This window comes from Mandrillus leucophaeus, unplaced genomic scaffold (genome assembly GCF_000951045.1).
Source record: "Mandrillus leucophaeus isolate KB7577 unplaced genomic scaffold, Mleu.le_1.0 Scaffold563, whole genome shotgun sequence".
Lineage (NCBI taxonomy): Eukaryota > Metazoa > Chordata > Mammalia > Primates > Cercopithecidae > Mandrillus > Mandrillus leucophaeus.
Window position 1 is genome coordinate 539,437 of NW_012106064.1, and position 24,821 is coordinate 564,257.

A 24,821-nucleotide genomic window follows, 5' to 3' on the forward strand; every position below is an offset into this window, starting at 1 on the left:
AGACTATAAAATATCTTAGAAAGCAGTTTTCTTAAAATGCTGTTAATTAAATGTAAAAGAGGTAATCAAAGTAATTTAACCTGATTGCTAATTACTGTCTCTGGAATGAGTTAATTGTTGTACTATATTTGTAAATAAGAAATAAGTATCAGTGAAATATAGCTTAATTACTTAGACTGTATTTCTTCATTGACTCTCCCATTACCACTCCCATTCAGCCGACTTCATCTAGTGCATAACGCCCAAAACTCTCTCCTAGCCAATCATCTTGCCTCTAATCCCAGCTCAAGTTAATTCCTCAGAAGATAATATTATTATAATGGCACTTCCAGCTCAAGAGCATGCAACTGTCCATCAACTAGGTTTAAAGCTGTACCTGTTTCTCACATCTAATAACTTTCCAGGACAAATCCTCTGTTCAAGTCATTAATGTCTCCTTCTTGCACTATCAATCTCCCTGGCATTACCTGCTAAAGTACCGCCTCTATGGTTCATGCTGTTGGGTAATCCCACAAAGTTTTCTATTTACTGCTCAGCCACCCAAATTGTTCCCATCTGTCATAGCCCAGCTCAAGCCGTATCACCTCTAAAATGCCCTCTCGGAAAATTCCACAGCACACATATTCAGCCCTCCTCTAATTATTCTCATAATGAGGCAGGAGACCAGCAGGACTTCTTTCCCAGTCCCAACAGGATGAAATGAAGAAACTGGCCAGAGCCAGCAAATGGTGCTGAAGGCAACAGGTAGTTGCCCTTGCTGTTCATCAGCATAAGACATTCCCATCAGTGCAATGACAGTTTACAAATGAAATGTCAACATCTGTATGTTATCGCCACTTTTCTAGAGATTTCTGAATAACTCACCCTTTTATTTGTATGTAATTAAAAGTGGGTATAAATACTGCCAGCCAATGCCACTACTCTGGGTGTACTGCCTGTGGGTTAGCCCTGCTCCACAAGGAGCAGTCATTCTGCTGTACACTGTCACTTCAATAAACCTGCATACTTCACTACCAGCTCGCTCTCGAATTCCTTTCTGAGTGAAGCCAAGAACCCTCCAGGGCTAAGCCTCTGTTTGGGGGCTGGTCTGCCCTGCATCATCTAGTGTCCAAATGTGCAGCTCAAGAAGACAACACGAGGTGCTGGTGAAGCAGCAAGGTGAAATCAGCAACAGAAGCTGCAGCAATGTAACACAGAGTCTATAACACTAAAGAGCTGCTAACACAGCACCGCTGGAACACTAGCCAGACTTATTTCAGAGCCAGCATCTTTCAGGATGCTTTCTACTGTACCCATGTGTAAGAAGAACCTCTATCAGACACAGAAGCTTCTCTCAGTTTAGCAAGAGTTCCCTTATTTTCCCCTGCAAATTCCCACCTCCTGTAGCAAAGCATCCTGAAATTGGATTATAAGTAATGAGTGAGCCATAGATGACTGCATTTGCCAGTGAACACAGTATGACAAAAGATGTATTTTTATGTATGCAAAGAATAGAAGAAAAAGTGTAAATACACTGACAATAAGAAAAGAATATGCTGTTATGGAAAATTATAAATTTAGGGTAGAAAACAAGAAGAGGCCAAGACCAAGAGTCCCCTAGGATGAGACTCTAACCCACAATCCTAGAGGGAATGCCAGTGCCAAAAACCCTGGAATACGCAGGGAGTGGTCAACAGTATCAAATGCCAAAGGACTCAGAGGACCTGAGTATTGTCCAAGGAGATTACCATACCAAATGCCGAAAATTCTGGAGTATCTGGGGGACAGGCAACAGTGAACCCCAATAGCCAAGTTGGGGTCAGAGAACAATGTGACTAACATCCCAGAGTCAACAGCGGGGGACCTCTCACAACCAAGTGCCCGGCCTTAAAAAATTGCACAAATACAGTTAGCAGGGAGCCAAAGCAAAATCTGCAAACAAAACATGTATTTCATGGTGAAAGATAAAATTGTTGTTGGAAAAAACAATGACATTAGGGGAGAAAGGACTGAGAGAATGGGGGACAAGTATATAGTTGGTCAGTTGTGCTTCTGTCCAAGAACCCAAATGGCAGGGACTCTGAATTGACCACTTAGCCAGAAGATTCACTTCCCGGTTCACCCAATACCCAAGGGGACACAGAGGGGACACTTACCCATCACCAGGAGGTGAAAAACTCACCACTATGGTGTCTTTTAGGCAATTGGAGAGAATTTAAAGTAGAATGCTTAAAAAGAAAAAAATGTCTCTTTATACTATCATACTACTTTACAATTAGATGTGCTTTGTAAAAAAGAACAAAAATGGGAAAAAGTTTCTTATTTATAGGCTTTCACGGTCCTCTACTATGATCCTGACTTAAAGGATAATTGCAGAATGTGTCTGACTCATGGTTTTCCCAGGCACCAAGAAGCCATGCCTGATATCTTTGGTGATCCCTTCCTAGCTACTACCCCTAGAAGACCCATGCCCTCCTCATAGCCTCCTTAGTATTCCAATTCTGAGGTGAGATTCCACCAGTTCTCTAGCAGAGGATTCCACCCTAAGGTCATCAGGCACCCCTCCCCCTTATCCAACTAGCCCCTTCCTCTTGCTGCCCAAGGAAGTAAGCACAACCAGTACTACCAGGAGTGGGGTGCTAAATAGCCCCCAGAATAGAACCTATGTTCATTGTGTGAGGTAGGTGACAGAGATGAGGGGACAATCAGAGTATATGTACCTTTTGCTATGTCTGATTTAGCTTTTAGCAAGAAAAAAATTGACCAGTTTTCAGAGGATCCAGGGAATTTTATAGAGGAGTTTGTTAAGTTGATCATGTCCTTTGACTTAACTTGGCATGACTTGCAAATATTTTTGTCAACTTGCTGTAGTGTAAAAAAGAAACAAAGGATTCTGGGTAGTGCCCATAAAAATGCTGACAGAATGGCTGCTCCTAACCAGGGTCATGCCATTTATCACATGGGTGAAGCTGTGATCCCAGCTTAGTAGTATCATACTACTTTATAATTAGATGTGCTTTGTGAAAAAGAAGAAAAATGGGAAAAAGTTTCTTATTTACAGGCTTTCATGGTCCTAGACCCTCTATGGGATTATCAGAAGGGATCCCAAGATTTCAAACACAGATATCACATAGTGACTTGTTTAATAAAATATATTTTAAAATGTATGTTTAAACCAGCTGATTATAACAAGGTTAGAGAAGTATCTCAGGAGAAGAACAAAAATTCCACTCTGTTTCAGGACCATTTGATTAAGATACTCAGAAAATATACTAATGCAAACCCAGACTCCCTGGAAGGGCAAGTTCTCCCGGGTATGCACTGTATCATTCAGTTTATCATTGACATTAGGAGGAAGCTACAAAAGGCAGAAATGAGAGCTCAAACCTCTATGAGTCAACCATTAAACATGGTCTTTAGAATTTATAACAATAGGTACAGGGCAAAAGAGGTGGAGGGAACCACAGGAAATAGCCCAAAAGCACAATTTTTAGTGGCAGCCTTAAGTCCCTCCAGCAACTCAGGATTACCCATCCCAAGGAAATGTCACAAGATTGATGTCTCAGATGTCCAGATGAGAGCCCCTGACTCACTCACTGGTCCATGGGCCGGAATCAGCAAGAAGGCCATTAGAAAAGGGACTGTTACAAGCTTCAAAGGGGGCCTAGGCCAATCAAGCCCAAGACTAAGAGGGCCTGTGCTCCAGCAGGACTCCCACTTAACACCTTACCATCTCCACAGAAGAGTCCTGGGTAACTCTTCATGTGGCAGGTAAAAAAAACAAATACCACATTAAGATATATTCTTATTTAGAAAAAATTAATTATGTCTAATTTAGAAGTTACCTAAAGGTTGATTCAAGTTACGAACTTGAAAAGGTTAGTTATGAAACCAAGTAAGAAGGAACCAGTTAAGAAGGGGAGAGAAATGTGAAGAAAGTTATAGATGTGAAGATATATTTATGGTAAGAAAGGTTATAAAGAAAAGAGAATAACTGTATATGAAAAAAAGATCCTGTATGGTAAATTATCGTCCTAAAGTAAAATGACTGCTTATTTAAGGAATAGGTAGTGTAAGACAAGTCAGAAAATCTAAGCATGTTATAAATGGTCTGTGGGAGTTGTGACAAGGTTTGTGAAGGGAAATTTATGAAGAAATTTTGTATGTGATTAAGTTGGCTGTCATTAAAAGGGAATTGTTTATAATAATTTTTCTAAAAAATGATCCTCTATGTTAAAACAAGGTTTTCTTAAGGTATTGAGAAAGCCTGAGATGATAACTCTCTCCTTCAGCTTTTTCAACAGTTTCTATAATTTCTTCTCCTCCGGTTCTTACTGTTGTTACGAGTTGATGCTGAAATATTTTATCTTAGAGGTCTATATGTTTTCCTCCAGTATAACTTGATTCTGTACTTTTGATTTTTCTTAGTGGGTACCCATATTTTTGGCTTTTGATTTTTGATTCTTATATTGCTTAAAAAGGGTTTTAAGGGCTAGTGGATGTCTGACAACATCCATTCCCATCTGGCCTAAAGCATTTAATTTGCTTAAGAAACCTGGAAAACTAATTCAACACATGATGGAAAACAGGGGGTTACACGTGCCTCACTATGCCCTCCACTTTGGAATTTAGGTCAGGTTCAAAAGGCCCTTCAAAAATATGAAAATAAAATATTGCCCTTTCCCACAAGGGAAAAGAATAGCTTCCCTATTCAACTAGGAGACTTAGTCCCATTAAAAACTTGGAAGGAAGGATTCCCCTAGGATGAATTCCAACCAGGATGGAAAGGCCCCTATCATGTGTTGTTGGGTATTCCTGCTGCTGTTGGGCTTTGAGGAGGGATCACTGGCTGAATGCACCTGTCCAGGGTTAAGTTTGTTTCTTTTGAGTCCCCACAGGCACAGGAGGAGGACACCACAACCTACACCTCTGGAAGACCTCCTCTACCTATTTAAAAGAATCAACACTCAGTCAAATGTGGTAACAAAATGCTATGGGTGGGCATAGACACATTTTTTCTCTTCTTCCTGATTTTAATAGTTCCTTTCCATTCCTTTGGTAAACTGCCTCCTCCTGGGAAACACCTCTTTTGTCCATTTTGAGTGTAAAGGCCACTCTAAGACCCAACCAGACACCATGTTGCCTCTATTAATCCTCTTTGCTCTCCCATTAATTTAATCCAGTGTGGGTGGGAAAAAATTCTATAGCAAATATTTCAAAAATTATATCAGGAAATCATCATCATGGTTGCCAGATTTGTCATCAACATCCCCAAGATAGAGAATTCCACCTTCTGGCACATTCAGAAAATCTCATGGCTATCTCCCCAGATCTCCTAATTTTCCATAGTGGTCCCCAAATACCCAGTCCTCTACTTCTTAGGTGGAACTCTCCCCCACTTAATAAATTCTACTGAACTTCCCCTGCCCCTGTTATTGGGACCTGGAAGACTGGGTACCTGGACCTCCAGTGCACTAATGATACTATCTTTTGCAACCATTGCTGTGTTAATGACATGAAAATGGAAGATTCCTATGATGCTCTGATCCAACCCTAGTGACCAAGTTTTCAAGGCCATGGATAAGGAAATCAGATTCTACTTGTAACTGAAAAAACATATGTGGTGCTTCCTCCCACATCAGAACTTGCAAGGGAAAAACAACTGTCTAATCTCGGAAGGTGGTAGTACCACAACTTTGTGGAAAACAAGGGTGGTTTGACAATCCTAATTAGAGCAATGGAAAAATATTTCTGTAAACCCTACTTGGCAGCACAATTTAGATGTCACACCCCACAGGGTCTCAACTTTGATCCCTCCTGGGGTCACAGCTTACAACCCCATAAGACCCAAGAATACCAGAAATAAGTAATAGTATTAATTCTGGTGGGAATCAGGGCAACAGTAGGATTAGAAGCTCCCTGGGGTGGCTTAATCCACCATGAACCAACCCTAAAAAACTTGACTCAAACCCTATAGTCAATGGCCATTAACACAGGTCAGGCATTAAAGGGAATTCAATAGTCCCTAGACTCTTGCAAATGTAGTCCTTGACAACAGACTAGCATTCAACTATTTACTAGATAAACAAGGTGGAGTCTGTGCAGTTATTAATAAGACTTGCTGTAAGTATATTACTCCGGACAAGTGGGGATATATATAAACAAGCTACCTGGTTACATAGCTATAACCAGGGAACTGACCCCAACTTTCTGGTTGACTATCAAAAGCACCCTCTCAAGTCTTATCTGGCTTTTACCTTTCCTGGGACCTTTGATACCTAACTTGTTACTGCTAATTTTTGTCTCGTGCTTGTTTAACCTCTCAGTATGGTTTGAGTCTCCCAGACTATAAAGTTTCCATATAAAGAAGATGTTGGCACAAGACTTCCAACTCATCCCATCTTCTGACCAAGGAAATAAAGACGTCTTGCCTTTAAGCCCCTTAGATCAGGCATCCAGAGATGTTTACTCTTCCAACACTAAGCAAGGCCTATGCCCATAAGATCAGCAGGAAACAGTAACACAAGAGAGACCTCTGCCCTTTGCAACTCCCTTAAACTTAACGAGGAGTATATATTCTCCGAGGAGAGAATGAGGTAGATTAGCAGGACTTCTTTCTTGGTCCTGACAGGATAAAATGAAGAAATCAGACAGAAGTGGCAAATTGCTCTGAAAGCAACTTCTAGTTTCCCTGATGTGTATCAGCATAAGACAGTTCCACCAGCACCATGACAGTTTACAATGCCACGCCAGCACCTGGAAGTTGCCGTTCGTTTTCTAGAGAATTCTGAATAACCCATCCCTTAATTTGCACACAATTAAAAGTGGATATAAATACTGTTGGCCAACAGCCTATACACTGCTACTTTGGGCACACTGCCTATGGGTTAGCCCTGCTCTGCAAGAAGTAGTCACTCTGCTGTGCACTGCTGCTTCAATGGACATGCTTTCTTCCACCACTGACTCACTCTTGAATTGTTTCCTGAGTGAAGTCAAGAATCCTCCCAGGCTAAGCCCCAAGTTTGGTGCTCATCTGCCCTGCATCATCAGCAGTGTCTTTATCTCACAATTAGCAAATATTAAATACTTAAATATGTCCCTAATCATTGCCTATTTTATTTTTTACTGCCTATTTTGTTTTCCTATAGTTGGAAAGAGTTGTGTAGCAAGAAACATACTGAATTCTACATTTCACAATGACAAAAATCATAAATAGAGCCAAGTTAATGCTTTTTAACTGCTTTTAAAAAAATGTTTCATAGCATCCAGTGTATTTTCATGCACATACTACACACTTAGAATATGCTGAATGACTGATTAACCCACTTTCAATTTATTAAGTAAATATGTTGTTCTTATAAAGCTGTCAAATTCCTTGACTATTAACCTTCATGTTATTCAACCATCACCTTTCATCTTTCTGACACCTGTACTTTTAGCACATATCAAGCTATGTTGTCACACATTCCAATTTTCTAATTTAGAAGAACAGAAATTGGAATGTAAAAATTTTTAAAAACATCATTCAGATATATGGCAATCAAAAAAAATCTGTTAACAGAATTTGTGAGAAAATTCTCTTGATAATTCATATCTCACTTCATTCCCAATTAAAATTAAATGGAATGTGAAGTGTGGCATAATAGGTATTGAGAGAAAGGGGTTTCAGAGAAGGTTTCTTTGAAATTAATGTTACCTGAATTTTAATATTTCAGGGATAAATATTCAGTATAAGAGTTTGGAGTTAAAGAAGAGCAACATGGTAAGAGGAAATAATGTGTGAAAAGCTCTGGTTCTACTGGATGCAAAACCTTACTTCCAGTAGATCTAATGTGTTCCAAACAGGAACTGTGCCATTCCTGTTTTGAGAAGCATTTTAATTTTCCCCTTCTACCTCCATATGGCAAAAGGTACATAGTTGGGCAGTAGCTATTAAGATAAGAAAATTCTACTGAATCTTCTATAGATAAATTAAAAATACCTATCATTTGGAAAACTCACATGTAAAGTTTTTAGTCTCCAAGGCAACAAGTTGTCAAGAGTCACATTGTATTTTTGGGAAAATGCTTTGTCCTAATGCAAATCAACTGCTTTTGTCTCAGTCCCTGGGAATCTACATAGCTTTATTAAAGGAAAACAGAAGTCAAACGGGGCATGTTAGCATGAATGAAATGAGATAAATGTATGCCCCATTGTAGAGACAATAAAAGACTTTTAAAGATTTTTCCTGTCAACAAGCCAGCTTCTAATGTAGTACGTAAAATTCATAAGAAGTCTTCCGGCTACTAGCATAGTTGACTGACTGTTATAGCCTCCATAGAACAGTTTTGTTTTATGCCACTTGCTCTGAAAGTTTTTTAACAATTACCTTTAGTAACTTAAAGAGAAAACTTGGCACAGAGAATTTGTTAAAATGTACATTAAGGCTGCCTGCCAAAGTAATATTATAGAACAGGTGCTGTCAGAATGAGGAGGTGGAAGCAAAAGAAGGAAACCAACAGAGAGAATAAGCATAGGAAATGACCCCAAAACAAGGGAGTCTCTGCTGCATACTGTTACCACCACCTGGCCCAGCCAGAAGCTAGCCAGAAGCCAGCCCTTGACTGATGCCTAGCTCACAGGTGTTTACACATCCTACTGGCAGACCTGGCCTCATCTGCTTTTTTTTCCCCCCTCTTAGTAAAATAAATTCTATTTTGTGAACTTTTGGTTCAACACTTCCCAGTTATATTACTTGTTTCTGCCACTTTTGTACTCCTCCATTAGGCTTTTTAATACTTGGCCATTCTTACCCTGTATTTTGACTGATAGCAAGATAGATAAATGCCCATTATTTCAAAACATCAGACAGCTTTTTTTTTTCTTTTTTTTTTTTTTCTTTTTGATAACTTCCTACTTCTCTCTTGGCAAAATGTTACAATTACCCCACGGACAACAGGGCAATCATCAGTTACTCTGAGGTTGACAGATACTCTATCTTGGCATCTTTATTCATGTTTTCTTTATTGCTTGAATATTCTATATAGCCAGGTTTTTAATTTTTAAAAATTATTTTCATTTTGTAAAACAATGCTTTAAGTGACCTACCAAAATTATTGGATTTATTGAAACTATTAGTTCGTGATGCTTTATCCTTAGATCAATTTAAAAAAATGAGAGTCGATATACTACTCTCTGCCTTGGATGAGTGTTCACAGTCCTTTCAGAATTTGATATGGCCACAAAAAAAATAAATTCACAGAAATGTTCTACTGCTTTCAAGGACAAATCTATAAGTAAGGTGACCATAAGATAACACATTTTAAAGAAATCACCCCAGAAAGGCAGGTCATAGGTAAGTCTCTAGAATGAAGAACTTAACAAAGGCAAGAAAGACAGAATTCATATTGGGTTAAACTAACCAAAAGTGTCCACACTATAAAATGATACATACTATTAAAATAAATAATTTTGTGATTTGTGAATTATAGTACCTAATTTTTAAAGACTCATTAAACAATTTATTATAAAACAAATCAAATGTATCTCCTTGATACATTATCTTACAATATATGATTAATTTAATGATAGTTATCATTTTATCTCTCTGTATGTAAAAGAAAGCTTTTGTAATGTATTTGAGTATATATTTTCTAAAGTTAAATAAATATTGGACATACTGGTTATTGCTTTTGCTGAAAATTATTTTCTTTACTTAGTCTTAGTTTTATTCAATTCTTTAGTTTGTTTACAGAGATTTTACTGATACATATTATCAAATTGCTTATTTGAAAAATTGCATCTTATGTTGATTTTCAAAAAGGTATCTAAGGTATCTACCTGCAAACTAAAAGGTAGCTAAGACAGATCTCAATAAATTTAGAAGTTTGTTTTGTCAAGGTTAAGGACATGGCTGTGACAGAACCTCAAAAGGTCATGAGAACATGTGCCCAGTTTTATACATTTTAGGGAGACATAAGGCATCAATCAATATATCTAAGATGTACACTGGTGCAGTCCATAAAGGCAGGACAACTCAAAATGGACCCTTCCACGTCAAAGATGGATTCCAAGATTTCCTGATTGGTAACTGGTTGAAAGAGTTTATCCAAAAGACCTAGAATCAACAGAAGGGAAGGTCTGGATTAAGATAAGGGGTTATAGAGACCAAGGTTTTTATTATGCAGATGAAACCTCCAGGTAGCAGGCTTCAGAGAGAATAGATTGTAAATGTTTCTTACCCAACTTAAAAAAAATGCCAGAATCTTAGTTAATTCTCTCCTGGATCAAGAAAGACACCTGGAAAGGGAAGGTCTTTTTTCCTTTCCCCTTGTGTCCCATTAGGGAAAGCTTTGCAGGGTCATTTCAAAATACGTCAAGTAAATTTATTTTGGGTAAAGTACTTTTGATTTCTTTTAGGACCAGCTGTCATGTTGGTATCCTATTGCTACAAAGAGTCTGCGTTGTCAGTCTTGAGGTCTCTACTTGAATGTTAAATGCCGATCAGTTGTGCCTAAATTCCAAAGGGTGGATAATATAATGAAGCAGGTCCAACCTCCACTTCCCATCCTGGCTGGAATTAATTTTTACAGTTAACTTAGGAATGCTGTGGGCTAATAGGAGGGGTCCATTCAATTGGTTGGGGACTTAGAATTTTATTTTTGGTTTACAAGACCCTCATTATGAATCTAAAAGTAAAAAGGAGATGTGGAAAGGAATTTTGCCATTTGTGACAACTGATCAGGGATAAAAAGAGTATATAGTTATGAATAGTCGACCTTTGAGGGAGCCTCTACTGGGTCAACCTATCCATTTTCTAGATATCTACATTTAATTTTATCATTCCACACTATAAATACTAAGAGCCTGTATGTGTAAAGTACTGCAATAGATCCTGGGGAATCAAGGAAATTAGACCAGGTTCTTGCTCACAAAGATCTTATATTCTAGAAAATATATTCCATTTATATAGCTGTGAAAGGAAGAATAGCCTGCTTTCCTAGTTATTAAACATGGTTAGCTGGCTCTGTGAGAATATCACCAGCCTGACTTTGTACGATATTATATGAATCTTTCCAGTTTAACTGCCACTTTACACGATTATATCTGAATTCTTAAATATGACTTTTGAGGCCATTCACAATCTGTTCCTTTCTTCAAAATTTAATTATTCTCACACATTCTACTGCCACATCACTCCCCGAGTAGCCATACCTAGCCTGGCTTAGGTGCCCACATAATTTCTCATATTGTATTCCATGCTATCTCTATTGTTCCACTCATCACACTATGTTGCACTTGTATGTTTCCCTGACTCTCACTAGACTTTAAACTCTTCAAGAATAGATACATGTTCTTCACAATCACGCCTTCAATGTAAACTACCTGGCACTTAATAGTGCTCAATAAATATTTGTTGAATTAATGAACTGCTTAAACCTCTATTTTCAAAGAGAAATAGAATATTGCTAATTGGTCCATTCCATGATCTTTCAAGTCAACAGTAGCAAGCTAAGTAATCACAAATGATAGCATGATCTATAATTAATTATACTGATTAAAATATCTTACAGTATAATTATATAAAGATGTGCTTCTCTTTAATTGAATATCCATAATAAAAAACAACTGCTAGCAATTTCTAATTAGTTGTCTTTTTTCCAAATCCATATTAATTTAGGATTCAGACACCCTTGTGATACATTTCTATAATTCATAGAATTGCTTAGCAAAGCATATGGCTCAGTATAAGTCTTCAGTAACATTAGTATGATGGCAGTAGTGTTGGTGGACTGGTTTATAGTGATGGCAACAATGAATATATATCACTGATATTACATGTAAATCATATGACTTCTTTATTCAAGATAAAGCTAGACACTTATTGAGTTCTTTCAAAATACAGGAAGAACTTTGTCATGTCTTTTTTACAAGTAACATTGTTATTTGCATTATTGTTAAATTAAGCATAATAACAAACCATTGTATTGGGGAAGAGAATGTGAAATATTATTATAACATTTTATAATGTTTTGTAATGGAAATAATTCCCCCAGATGACCAAATGTGTATGTAAACAATTGACATCTGGATGCTATTTTACAAAAACAGCAGTTACAGAGAGAAAGGGTTTTTATTTTCTCTAACAGTACAAACAGCTTTACAAATATTTATAAAAGGTCACCAATAGAGGGCTTACCTAGGGTCGAATAAAAGAGGCCCTAAAACATCAAAAGCTATTTTGAACGTCCAGCTGGGAGATCTAAAACAGAGAGTAGCAAAGACAGTTTGTGACAAAGCTGACACACAGTATTCTGAAAGGAGTGAAATCAATTGTGACATTTTTCATTTATTTGTAAATGCCTCTTTGGCAGTACACTCACTCAAAACGACAGTTGCTTCTTACAGAATAGGGGAGGTGATGGTAAAATAGAGGAATCCTGACAGTTGCTTTAATGAGATTCTGCATTAGGGCTATTCTAACACTTTCACCCAACAAGAAGGTTGCCCTTCATTTTCAATATCGTATCTCAGTAATTTGGAAAATGTTATCCCTATGAAAAATTAAACTAGCAAGTCCTGAATAGCTGTGGCCCAGTTTATTTTCCCCTTATCTTTAAATCAGTAGAAAACATTCTAAACCAAGTATCTAAATGTATGTCAGCTTTTCAGACCAATTACCTTTTCTCATTAAGAATGCTGTTTTTATTAAAAACAGAATTATGGAGTGTGAGAACAACTCAAGACATACATACCAGAAACTCAATATTTGCTTGAAAGTATCTGGTAGTATTCTTTAAGCTGCATTTTAAAAACACTTTTATTTTTATATTTGATGTTCCTAAGGAAAAGGAAATTTTTGTCTAGGTAAAATTTCATTAGTCTTTGTAATAAGAGCAACTCCAATTCACAATCTAAAGATTGAATTCATTTTTTCATTCAATTGTTCTTTGATCAGATGTTAAGTGTTTGGTGCAGCTGCAAATCAATTGGTGTAAACCTACTTCTTAAAGAAAGAAAAAAAAAGTAAATTATAATGTAGAGGGAAAATGCAATCCAATCCAGAGCCTAACCCAGCACCTATCAGCTGTTAGTCAACCAACAGGTATTTGTTGAACTGATAAACTCAACAAATTATATATGGCAATGTAACCCACAGCCTTATGGGCATATCCAGATCCCAGAAAAATGAACTAATACGAGTCATTGGCGGAATAATGAACTCCCTGGGTTCCAATTTCCTTATCTGTAAAGTAATATTTACTTTATAAGAGTGTCATGAGGATCAAATAAAAGTTGGGGTGGGAATAAATCACCTAGTACAGCTCCTGGGTCATAGCAAATTGTCAATAAATGGTAGCTATTATAAAGCTTTGCTTTAGCCAAAACAAATGATATTTCTCAAATACAATAACAAAATTACTAACAACAGTAGAATGAGGGAACACTATCGTTAGGATAATACTATTACCTTTGGTTCTGTCTCTTCCACTAACAGCCACTTTGCAACTCAGTTTTCTGACCAAAATGGGACTGATACTGTATTCCTATACTTACATAAAACTAGAACTCAGCTTGACTATAAAAGTTGTCTGGGTACTTTAAGTACCCTAATATCATACATTCTTGTAATAAATACCATGAATATGGCAGTGAGCACCATTTCAGTTTGGCAAGTTAACTGTGGTCTAAGATCTTGTGTTGGTAATTTTGCCCTGCAAGTCAATTGTTAATTTTCAGGTAATGTTCAGTAGGGCTCATAAACAAAACTGCTTGAGAATCTAAATGTGTGCAGATTCATGAAGATTTTGTCTCTTTATTCTATTTTTAATTTACCTAGAGCAGTGGCTCTCAAACTTACACATTAAAATTACCAGAAGGGTGTGTTTATTGCCAATAGCTATAGTGTAACTTCAGACCAGTTAAATCAATATTTTTTAAAATTCCTCAGATGATTCTAATGTGCAGCTAAGATTGAGAACCACTGGTAGTCTGATACAATTTTTCTCCAAAAACACTGTTGGCTTCCCAAACAAATCACTTTTTTCTCTTCTTTGCAAGACGCTGATTCATCTTTCGTGTCTTCTTTCTTTCCAAGCAACTCTGGAGAGAGTGACTGTATGCACAGGTTTAAGGCGATCCTGATTAGACTCAATCATAATGGCCCCATTACTTTTGCCAGGGATTGATTTAGGGGTATATATGTTATCCATAGCTAGCCAGTCAGATGGTAGGAAAGGTGTTCTTGGGGCTTGTAAGTTTTCCACTCTTCTGAAAAAAATCCTTTGTTTCCTGTGGTTGTGTACAGATGTGATGGCTAGGACTGCTCTGGACATCTTGGGAGCAAGGAGGAAGTTAGTCTAAAGCCAAAGCCAACATCGTGAGCATGGCAGAGCAGAATAATAGAAACAGAATCTGTGATAATGTCATTCAACTGCTCAAATAATTTGCCCAATATCTGGAATTATGTAAAAAAAAAAATTCAGGTAACATCAAAGCATTTTGAACTTAAATAGCATTCCAAACAAACAAAAAAATGGACTATATCCCAAGACTAACTTAGGTTAAAATTTTCTTTTGCTTATATTTTGAAATATTTATGAATTAAACCATCTGGCAAAAATGCTTTACTTTTCCTTAGAAATTAAACAATGTCCTAGTTTTACTTAAATGGTTTCATAGCACATTTTACTAAGAAATATTGTGTACTATGTACACAGACATAAGAAATGTCATAGTAGATTCTGCCCTTTGAATATTTTATAAGTACTAATTTGTTCCAATTTTTATATATATATAATGTGCAATATTAAAATATATTTTCTACATCCCACATATATAAATATGTGCACTTGCTTTTATAAAAATAGTCAAGTTTATGATATTATAGAGAAAAATGAGTTTTTTAATATCCAACCACAACAATTGCATGACTTCCTAATAATCTTGTCTGTTTTTAATTGATTCTATAGACAGCTTGCATTTCTTGCCAGTTGTATGTCTTATTCTCAAATGTCAAGACTACAGTTTTGTTTCTGAAAAGTCCTCTCTTTTCTTTAAGCAATACTTTCCTGGACCAGGAAATAATGAGGATACTTTGGAATGATGCTTTATTGTTCAACCACACAGTTGGAATGAGATTAATCAGAATTTGCTGTAAGATCTATTATGGAGCTTTAAGTGACATACACTGTAATCACTATGCTCCAATTAGACACTTTAAATCTGTTTTTTGTTTTTTTTTTTTCCCAAACTAATTTCCTTTGTGTTTCTTCTTCCTCTCTCCACCTCCTCTCTGGTTCCTATATTGTTTATTTAACAGTAAGAATAATTTCAGAAATATTCACCAGCATTTTTGTGGAGAAAGAGAAGACTAGACTATGCTTGGTGGATGGGATTTGTTAGGTGAGTCAGAGAGCAACATGTATTGGGAGTTGTAGCTTTTGAGAGCCAATAGAGATTAACAGAGAGGAGAAAACAGGAGTTGAGGCTAAGAGGTCTCAATGGTATGATCTCTTTTCCTATGTTAGGAATAACACTCAAACTCCTAAGCAAACTGAACACTCAAACAAAGGATTCTTAGCAAAGCAGTTTTACTTCTGCGCAGAGGGGTGCCTCCTTGGCCAGTCGCCATGAGAGCACACCTAAACAGAGGTACAAGAGCCTTTATTCCTGAGGTAAGTCCTGTCCCTGTACCCTTTCCCCATTGGCTGGGGTCAGGTTGTACAATCTAAACTAATCCCAGTTGGCTAAACATTTGATTTTTTTAGATAAGGTGGGCACGTAAAAGAAAGTGGAGAGGAAAGGGGAAGGGGTGTCTGTAATGAGCTAGAAAGTTAGTCCTCTTTCCGAACAAGGAAAGGAATGTGAGCTGGTACTGATTATACCTGGTACTGTGGCATGCCTGGGCATCTAACAAAGGCAAAAAGGAAAAAAGGAGAAAAAAAGAGAAAAAGGAAAAAAGGAGGGGGCTATTATGAATTAAAAAATAAAAGATTGATCAGGTTATTTGAATAGAAACTTCATCATATCCCACAACTATGACTACTAAATCCTCAATAAATTTATAACTGTCATGTTACGCTTAATGTGATAGATTTCCTGCAAAGGTCCACAGGGGATACAGTTTGGTGAAGTTGAGAAGTGAGTAGAAAGGTTGAAGCTAAGAACGTGCAGTAAGGAAGAAAAAAGGTGCTGAAAAAAAAGAAAGACAGAAATTCTCAGAGCACATTCCATCCAGAATAGACCAGGTAGTGAAATAGGGGCTCGACCGAATTTTCCTTCAGAGTAGCTGGGGAAACCAGTTATACTTTTGTCTCCCTCACTATTCTATAAGCACCCAAGAACAGAACTCTTTGAACAGTACTCTTTGAGTTCCATATAGAATTCAATGATTAAATGTGATTCCACTAGGATAGCTCCTTCTAAAAAGGCCTTTGTCCCTCTTACTCCTAAATTTAGGCAATCTCCATACCCTCCCCCTTTCCTTCTCTACTCAAATATTTATAAGACTGACCTCTCAATAGTGATAAAAACTTGGCAGAGCTAGAAATCTCATGGCTTGAGTTTGGTTTGGGATCATCTTCTTACTTCTGGATCACTTACTGCTTTTATGTCATAGTAATGGATCTTCATACTCTAAAAAAAGTTATAGATGCTCATGTCTGTCTCAGTCCTCCTTACCCAAGGACAGGGATCTGACTTCATCTCTACATCCCTTCCCCTTCCCCCACAAACTGAAAAGGACCTTCACAAATTAGAGACTTAATAAATGTCTGATGCATTGAACACAATTATAAATGAAGTACCTATTTTTGCTCTGTTTATACTAAAACTGTACTTGCAATGATTTCATCTACCTTTTCGAGCATTAAAGTACAATAATTGTGGTCAGATATTTTATTTCATTAGTTTAAATCAATACTGGTTTAAATAATGCTAGGAATTTTTATGAGGACTTTAATATTTTGAAATGCGTTTCTGGAGGCAAGTCCTTATTTCTTGTGAATCCCATTTTATTCACAGAAATATGAGATGTCTTATGAACCATTGGTATTTCTATTGTAAATATTAAGGAATGTTGCATTACAATGCAGACAGGTAATCCGTATGCCCAGCAGAGCAATAATGATTAACACACGCTAGAGGGAGTATACATTTTAATAGAAACATTCGTAAAATCCATGTTTCAAAGGTTACAAAACAGAATCGAGTTTACCAAAAAGCAAATAAATCATCTTACTTTGGGGTTTCTTCTTTCATTTCTGATTTTTAAATAATAAACATCATTTCCCTAGAGCAGGTAAACTACACTTACCTGTAAATGAATTATAAGAAGTTCTAAAATCCTCACAAAAGATTTACTCTCAGTGAACTTTGCTCCTGATAAATTCTACCCATAATGTTTATTCAAATTTACTTTTAAAAAGAGAAAGCAGATTTTGGAGAGGTGGCCTTTCCATGGATTTTATTTGTTGATGATAACGATGATGCACAGTGCCTCTTCACAAGATGACATGAGTCGATGGTAATCCCACTATCACTCTTGCACCAATGAGTGCTCTAGTTGAGTTCTGATCTCAATTTTTGACTCCAAGTTAAGACAGAACCAAAAGAATTAAAAAAAAAAAAAAAAAATGCAGAGCCATGGAAATAATGGCTGAAAGGACTAAAAATGAGCAAACGTGAAAGAAAATGTACAAATTGATTAAAAAATAAAAGAAATAGAAACATACACCATGCATAGAAACAAAGGACCAAATAAATGAAAATGTCAGTATCAATAACTAGGCTTCTTTTTAATTACACTAAATGTGAGGTAACTAGATGATGTTCATTATAGCTTGTATATTTGTCCTAATGCTTTAATACTGTATTTGTCTTCTTCAGAAGTCGTATGAACTGTAGGTCAGTGTGCTTTACCTCAATAAATTGCTTCAACAAATTTGTTCAGGTTTCACAAAACAATATGAGCATACAAGAGATGAATTATTGTTCCATTCAATATTTTAAGTTACATTTCCTACTTTCTGTGTAGGTTTTTCGTTTTGAGATGGAGTCTCCTTTGTCACCCAGTGATATGGTTTGGCTGTGTCCCCACCCAAATCTCAACTTGAATTCCCACATGTTATGGGAGGGACCCAGTGGGGGGTAAGTATTCACCCACTCGGTGTGAATTCACCCACTCTTCTGCCATGTGAGACATGCTTTTCACCTTCTGCTGTGATTGTGAGGCCTCCCCAGCCATGTGGAAGTGTAATGAGAGGTAACAGGGTGCTGGCAGTCCTTGCTGATTCTCTGCCCTCCTCAGCCTCGGTGTCCACTCTGGAGGCGCTTAAGGAGCCCTTCAGCCCACCACTACACTGTGGGAGCCCCTCTCTGTGCTGGCAGAGGCCGGAGCCAGCTCCCTCTGCTTGGGGGAGATGTGGAGGGAGAGGCGCGAGCGGGAACCAGGGCTGTGAGCTGTGCTCACAAGCCAGCGCGAGTTTGGGTGGGCATGGGCCAGGTGGGCCCCACACTTGGGGCAGCCGGCTGGTGCCACAGGCCCTAGGCAGTGAGGGGGTTAGCACCCAGGCCAGCAGCTGTGGGGAGGCGCTGGGTCCCCCAGAACTGCCAGTCCATCCACGCCACACTTGAATTCTCAGCAGGCCTCAGTCACTTCCCCGCGAGGCAGGGCTAGGAACCTGCAGCCTGCCATGTCGGAGCCCCCTCCCCCACCTGCCGCTGCAGTGGGCTCCCGCCAGGCCTGAGCCTCCCCAACAGGCACTGCCCCGTGCTCCGCAGTGCCCAGTCCCATTGACCATCCAAGGGCTGAGGGGTAGGGGCGCACCTCACGGGACTGGTAGGCAGCTCCACCTGTGGCCCTGGTACGGATCCACTAGGCAAAGCCAGCTGGGCTCCTGAGTTGGGTGGGAACTTGGAGAACTCTTAGGTCTAGCTAAAGGATTGTAAATGCACCAATCAGCACCCTGTGTCTAGCTCAAGGTTTGTAAATGCACCAGTGCTCTGTGTCTAGCTAATCTAGTGGGGACTTGGAGAACTTTTGTGTCTAGCTAAAGGATTATAAATGCACCAATCAGCACTCTGTGTCTAGCTCAGGGATTGTAAACGCACCAATCAGCATTGTGTCAAAATGGACAAATCAGCTCTCCGTAAAATCGACCAAACAGCAGGATGTGGGTGGGGCCAGATAAGGGAATAAAAGCAGGCTGCCCGAGCCAGCACTGCAACCTGCTCGGGTCCCCTTCTACACTGTGGAAGCTATGTTCTTTCGCTCTTTGCAATAAATCTTGCTGCTGCTCACTCTTTGGGTCCGCACTGCCTTTATGAGCTGTAACACTCACCACAAAGGTCTGCAGCTTCACTCCTGAGGCCAGCCAGAGGACGAACCCACCGGGAGAAATTAACAACTCCGGACGGGAGGAACGAACAACTCGAAACGCGCTGCCTTAAGAGCTATAACACTCACCGCGAAGGTCTGCAGCTTCACTCCTGAGGCCAGCAAGACCATGAACCGACCAGGAGGAATGGACCACTCCGGACGAGATGAAAGAACAACTCCAGACGCACCACCTTAAGAGCTGTAACACTCACCACGAAGGTCTGCAGCTTCACTCCTGAAGCCAGCCAGACCATGAACCCACCAGAAGGAAGAAACTCCGAACACATCCGAACATCAGAAGGCACAAACTCCGGACACACCATCTTTAAGAACTGTAACACTCACCGCGAGGGTCCGCGGTTCATTCTTCAAATCAGTGAGACCAAGAACCCACCAATTCCGGACACAGTAAGTCCAATAAACCTTTCTTTTGTAAATTGCCCAGTCTCTAGTATGTCTTTATCAGCAGCATGAAAACACACTAACACAGTAAATTTGTACTAGCAGAGTGGGGTGCTGCTGAAAAGATATCCGAAAACATGGAAGCAATTTTGGAACTGGGTAATAGGTAGAGGTTGGAACAGTTTGGAGGGCTCAGAAGAAGACAGGAACATTCGGGAAAGTTTGGAGCTCCCTAGAGACTTGAATGGCTTTGACCAAAATGCTGATAATGATATAGACAATGAAATCCAGGCTAAGGTGTTCTCAGATCGAGATGAGGAACTTGTTGGGAACTGGAGCAAAGGTGACTCTTCTTATGTTTTAGCAAAGAGACTGGTGCATTTTTGCCTCTGTCCTAGTGATCTGTGGAACTTTGAACTTGAGAGAGATGACTTACGGTATCTGGTGGAAGAAATTTCTAGGCAGCAAAGCATTCAAGAGGTGACCTGTGTGTTGTTAAAGGCATTCTGTTTTAAAAGGGAAACAAACCATAAAAGTTTGGAAAATTTGCAGCCTGACAATGCGATAGAAAAGAAAATCCCATTTTCTGAGAAGAAATTCAAGCTGGCTGCAGAAATTTGCATGAGTAATGATTAACATTTGCCAAATGTTAATCACCAAGACAATGGGGAAAATGTCTCCAGGGCATGTCAGAGACCTTTGCAACAGACCCTCCCATCACAGGCCTGGAGGTTGGGGAGGAAAAAGTGGTTTTGTGGGCCAGGCCCCAGGTCCCCATGCTGTGTGCAGCCTAGGGATTTGATGCCCTGTGTCCCTGATGCTCTAACCATGGCTGAAAGGGGCCAACATAGATCTTGGGTTGTGGCTTCAGAGGGTGCAAACCTCAAGCCTTGACAGTTTCCACATGATGTCAGCCTGCCAGTGCACAGACGTCAAGAATTGCTGTCTGTGAACCTCTGCCTAGATTTCAAAGGATGCATGAAAATGCCTGGATGTCCAGGCAGAGTTTGATACAGGAGCAGGGTTCTCATGGAGAACCTTTGTTACGGCAGTGCTGAAGGGAAACGTGGGGTCGGAACCCTCACACAGAGTCCCTACAGGGGCACCACCTAGTAGAGCTGGGAGAAGAAGACCACCATCTTCCAGACCTCAGAAAGGCAGATCCACTGACAGCTTGCACTGTGCACTGGAAAAGTCTCAAACACTCAACACCAGTCCATGAAAGCAGCAGGGAAGGAGGCTTTACCCTGCAGAGCCACAGAGGCAGAGCTGCCCAAGACCATGGGAACCCACCTCTTGCATCAGTGTAACCTGGATGTGAGACATGGAGTCAAAGAAGATCATTTTGGAGCTTTAAGATTTGGCTGCCTCGGTGGATTCTGGACTTGCATGGGGCCTGCTGTAGCCCCTCTGTTTTGGACAATTTATCCCATGAAGAATAGCTGTATTTACCTTATTCTTATACCCCATTGTATGTAGGAAGTAACTAACTTGTTTTTGATTTTACAGGCACAAAGGTGGAAGGGACTTGCCTTGTCTCAGATGAGACTCTGGACTGTGGACTTTTGAGTTAATGCTGAAATAAGATTTTGGGGGACTGTTGGAAAGGCATGACTAGTTTTGAAATGTGGGGACTTGAGATCTGTGAGGGGCCAGGGGCAGAATTATAAGGTTTGGCTGTGTCCCCACCCAAATCTCATCTTGAATTCCCATGTGTTGTGGGAGGGACGCAGTGGGAGGTAATTAATCTTGGGGGCAAATCTTTCCCATGCTATTCTCATGAGAGTGAATAATTCTCATGAGATCTGATGGTTTTAAAAATGGGAGTTTCGCTGCACAAGCTCTCTTCTCTTCTCTGCCACCATGTGAGACGTGCCTTTCACTTTCTGCCGTGATTGTGAGGCCTCCCTAGCCATGTGGAACTGTAAGTCCAATAAAGCTCTTTCTTTTGTAAATTGCAGTCTCAGGAATGTCTTTATCAGCAGTGTGAAAATACACGCTGGAGTGCAGTGGCATGATCTCGGCTCACTGCAACCTCTGCCTCAGGTTCAAGCAATTCTTGTATCTCAGCCTCCCGAGTAGCTAGGACTACAAGTGCACGCCACCACACCCAAATTTTCTGTATCTTTAGTAGAGACAAGGTTTCACCATGTTGGCCAGACTCGTCTCGAACTCCTGACCTCAGGCGATCTACATGCCTTGGCCTCTCAAAGTGCTGGGCTTACAGGTATGAGCCACTATGCCTGGCCACTACATTTGTAATATTTTATATAAGAAGGATATTTCCATAAAAATATGCATACTATGAATGTTTATAATCTAAATGAAATGGAAAAGATTAACATATATGAAACAATAGCCATTTTTATTCAGTACTATTGCTGCTTTGAGTAAATCTAGTGGAGAAAATATTCTCAAAAGAGATAGTACATAACACAAAGTGCAAGAAAAGCTCTTATGTATGAATTTAGATTGACAAGCTTTTTATAATAAAATACATTAATAGTAAATATTTTTGACTTTTCTGGCCACACGGTCCCTGTTGCAACTATTCAGTCTGCTGTCTAAATGTGAAGCTGCTACTGACAATATGTAAATGAATGTGCATGGCTGTATTCCAGTAAAAGTTTATTAACCAAAACAGGTGTTGAGCCAGATTTGGCCTGGGGACCATAATTTGCCAGCCCCTGGTCTACTTCATCAGTTTCAAAATGATGCATCCCCTTTCCAATATGAAACAGCAAGAAAGGGACCAAGGCCAGGTAGAGTTTTTGTAGATAACCCCTGAAATCCCAGAACATAAGAAACATTCACATTTGAATACAATTCAAGCAAATGTGGTGAACGTTTTATTAATATATTGTTTTATACCGCCCATGTAAATTCCTGCCTCCATTAGACAGATTCTTTTGACTTTCCCAACTAGACAAAAATCTCTTCCTAAGCTCCCTGTCATTAAATTTCCTTGGCAATTGAGATGGCTTTGACAAAAGTCTAGACATCAAATTTTGGTAATTAAAAGCTTACTTATATTTAAAAAGAAAAATAAAAGACCTTCTTTTTTGTTTTTTTCTTATTGTTGTTGTTGTTGTTTTTGAGACGGAGTTTCACTCTTGTTGCCCAGGCTAGAGTACAATGGCGCAATCTTGGCTCATTGCAACCTCCGCCTCCCGGATTCAAACGACTCTCCTGCCTCAGCCTCCCGAGTAGCTGGGATTACAGTCACGTGCCACCACACCCAGCTAATTTTTGTATTTTTAGTAGAGACAGTTTCACCATGTTCGCCAGGCTGTTCTCTAACTCCTGATCTCATGATCCACCTCCCTCAGCCTCCCAAAGTGCTGGAATTACAGGCATGAGCCACCACGCCCGGCCAAGACCTTCTTTTCTATTACTAACATGTCTGTTTTCTTAACTCTTTCCTAGAAATGCAAATATTTTGCTACACTAGAAATAGAACAGAATAAATTATTGAATAAGTGCATCTTTATCACAACTTAAACACTGTGACTTCTTTTCACTCCACCCTCTACTGTGTACATATATCACAACACATACAAAATTGTGAACAGATAATGTTAGTAGCTGCAGTATGACCCTAAGTTATTTTAGTGATAAACTACTATTAAAAATTTTCAGGCCGGGCACAGTGGCTCATGCCTGTGATCCCAGCACTTTGGGAGGTGAGGCAGATGGATCACTTAAGGTCAGGAATTTGAAACCAGCCTGGTCAACATGGTAAAATCTCATCTCCACTAAAAATACAAAAATTAGCTGGGTGTGGTGGCACATGCCTTTAATCCCAGCTATTCAGGAGGCTGAGGCAGGAGAATCACTTTAACCTGCAGGGACAGAGGTTGCAGTGAGCCAAGATCACACCATTGTACTCCAGCCTGGGTAACAGAATGAGCCCCCATCTCAAAAAAAAAAAAAAAAAAAAAAAAAAAGAAAAGAAAAGAAAAAGAAAAACAATTTCAGTGTTACAAAATATAATTATTAAGCTAGCTGGCTATTTTTTAAATTAATGTACTAATACTTCTCTAATATTCTTTCCCACAGAAAAAAAAAATTATAAAAGTGATTCATCAATTATCATGATCCAGTTACCACAAATTATAATAATCAATATATATTATATGCCAGGAAATACATCAAGTGCTATACATTTATTTAACTATTTACTAGTCAAAGCAATCCTTTATAAGGTAGGTACTATTATTACTATCATTATACAATGATGAGAAAACTGGGCCACAAAGAGGTTGTAAAGCATGCCAAAAGTCACACAGCTAGTAAGTAGCAGAGCTAGAATTCGAAAGCTGGTGGTCTAGGTTCCCAATGCTAATGAGGCCAAAGCCATGACTGTTTACACAGAAATGCTAGTCCACTGACATTGCCAGTATGCCCTACACTATGCCTGCAAAATATCACCATTGGCAAAAGGGATGATGAAACAAAAGTTGGAGGTGAACACAGAAATGTATAAGCCTCAACTGGTACGTGAGGGAGAAGCACTGGAAAATTTACACCTAAAGACCCAAAAGTCATTATTCAACAAATGCTGTAAGTCAGTAAACCCTCTGTATAGACATGGCAAACACATTTATTTCAGGCTTTAGGATCAGATTATCCTATATTTAGATCCTAGTTCCACTACTTACTAGCTAGTTTTTTGACTAAGTAAAATCTGTGAAACTCAGACTACTCTTATATAAGATCAGAATAAAAATCCATACTCCCCGGTTATGATGAGGATTAAAAATGTTCATGGGGGACCAGGACATAGTGGATGCCCCCAAAAATGGTATCTCTTATTAGTCAAAGTTTTGTTTATTCACTTTTAAGTACAGAAATGAAAGTATTGATATAACAAGTTGAAGAGATGCTAGAGATCTGGATAAAGTTAAAAATTCATCCAAACATCTGAAAGACTTGTCTGTGTTATTTCTGACTTCACATAATTTCCTGATTATCTAAAAACATCATTAAAAATACAGCTATAATTAATCACTGCTATGGATGTTTGTGCCCTACAAATTTTACTGTGAAATGTGACTCTCAATGTTGGAGGTGGGACCTG

General features: G+C 38.9%; 1 long non-coding RNA gene across 1 annotated transcript in view; it reads right to left on the minus strand.

Moving 5' to 3' along the window:
- The window catches only part of LOC105552541, a 228,567-nt gene extending 216,345 nt beyond the window's left edge, over positions 1–12,222 (minus strand). The window contains exon 1 of the long non-coding RNA XR_001008027.1: positions 12,158–12,222. This is a non-coding gene — a long non-coding RNA (uncharacterized LOC105552541). The remainder of the gene's footprint in view (positions 1–12,157) is intronic.
- Positions 12,223–24,821: the final 12,599 nt, after the last annotated feature.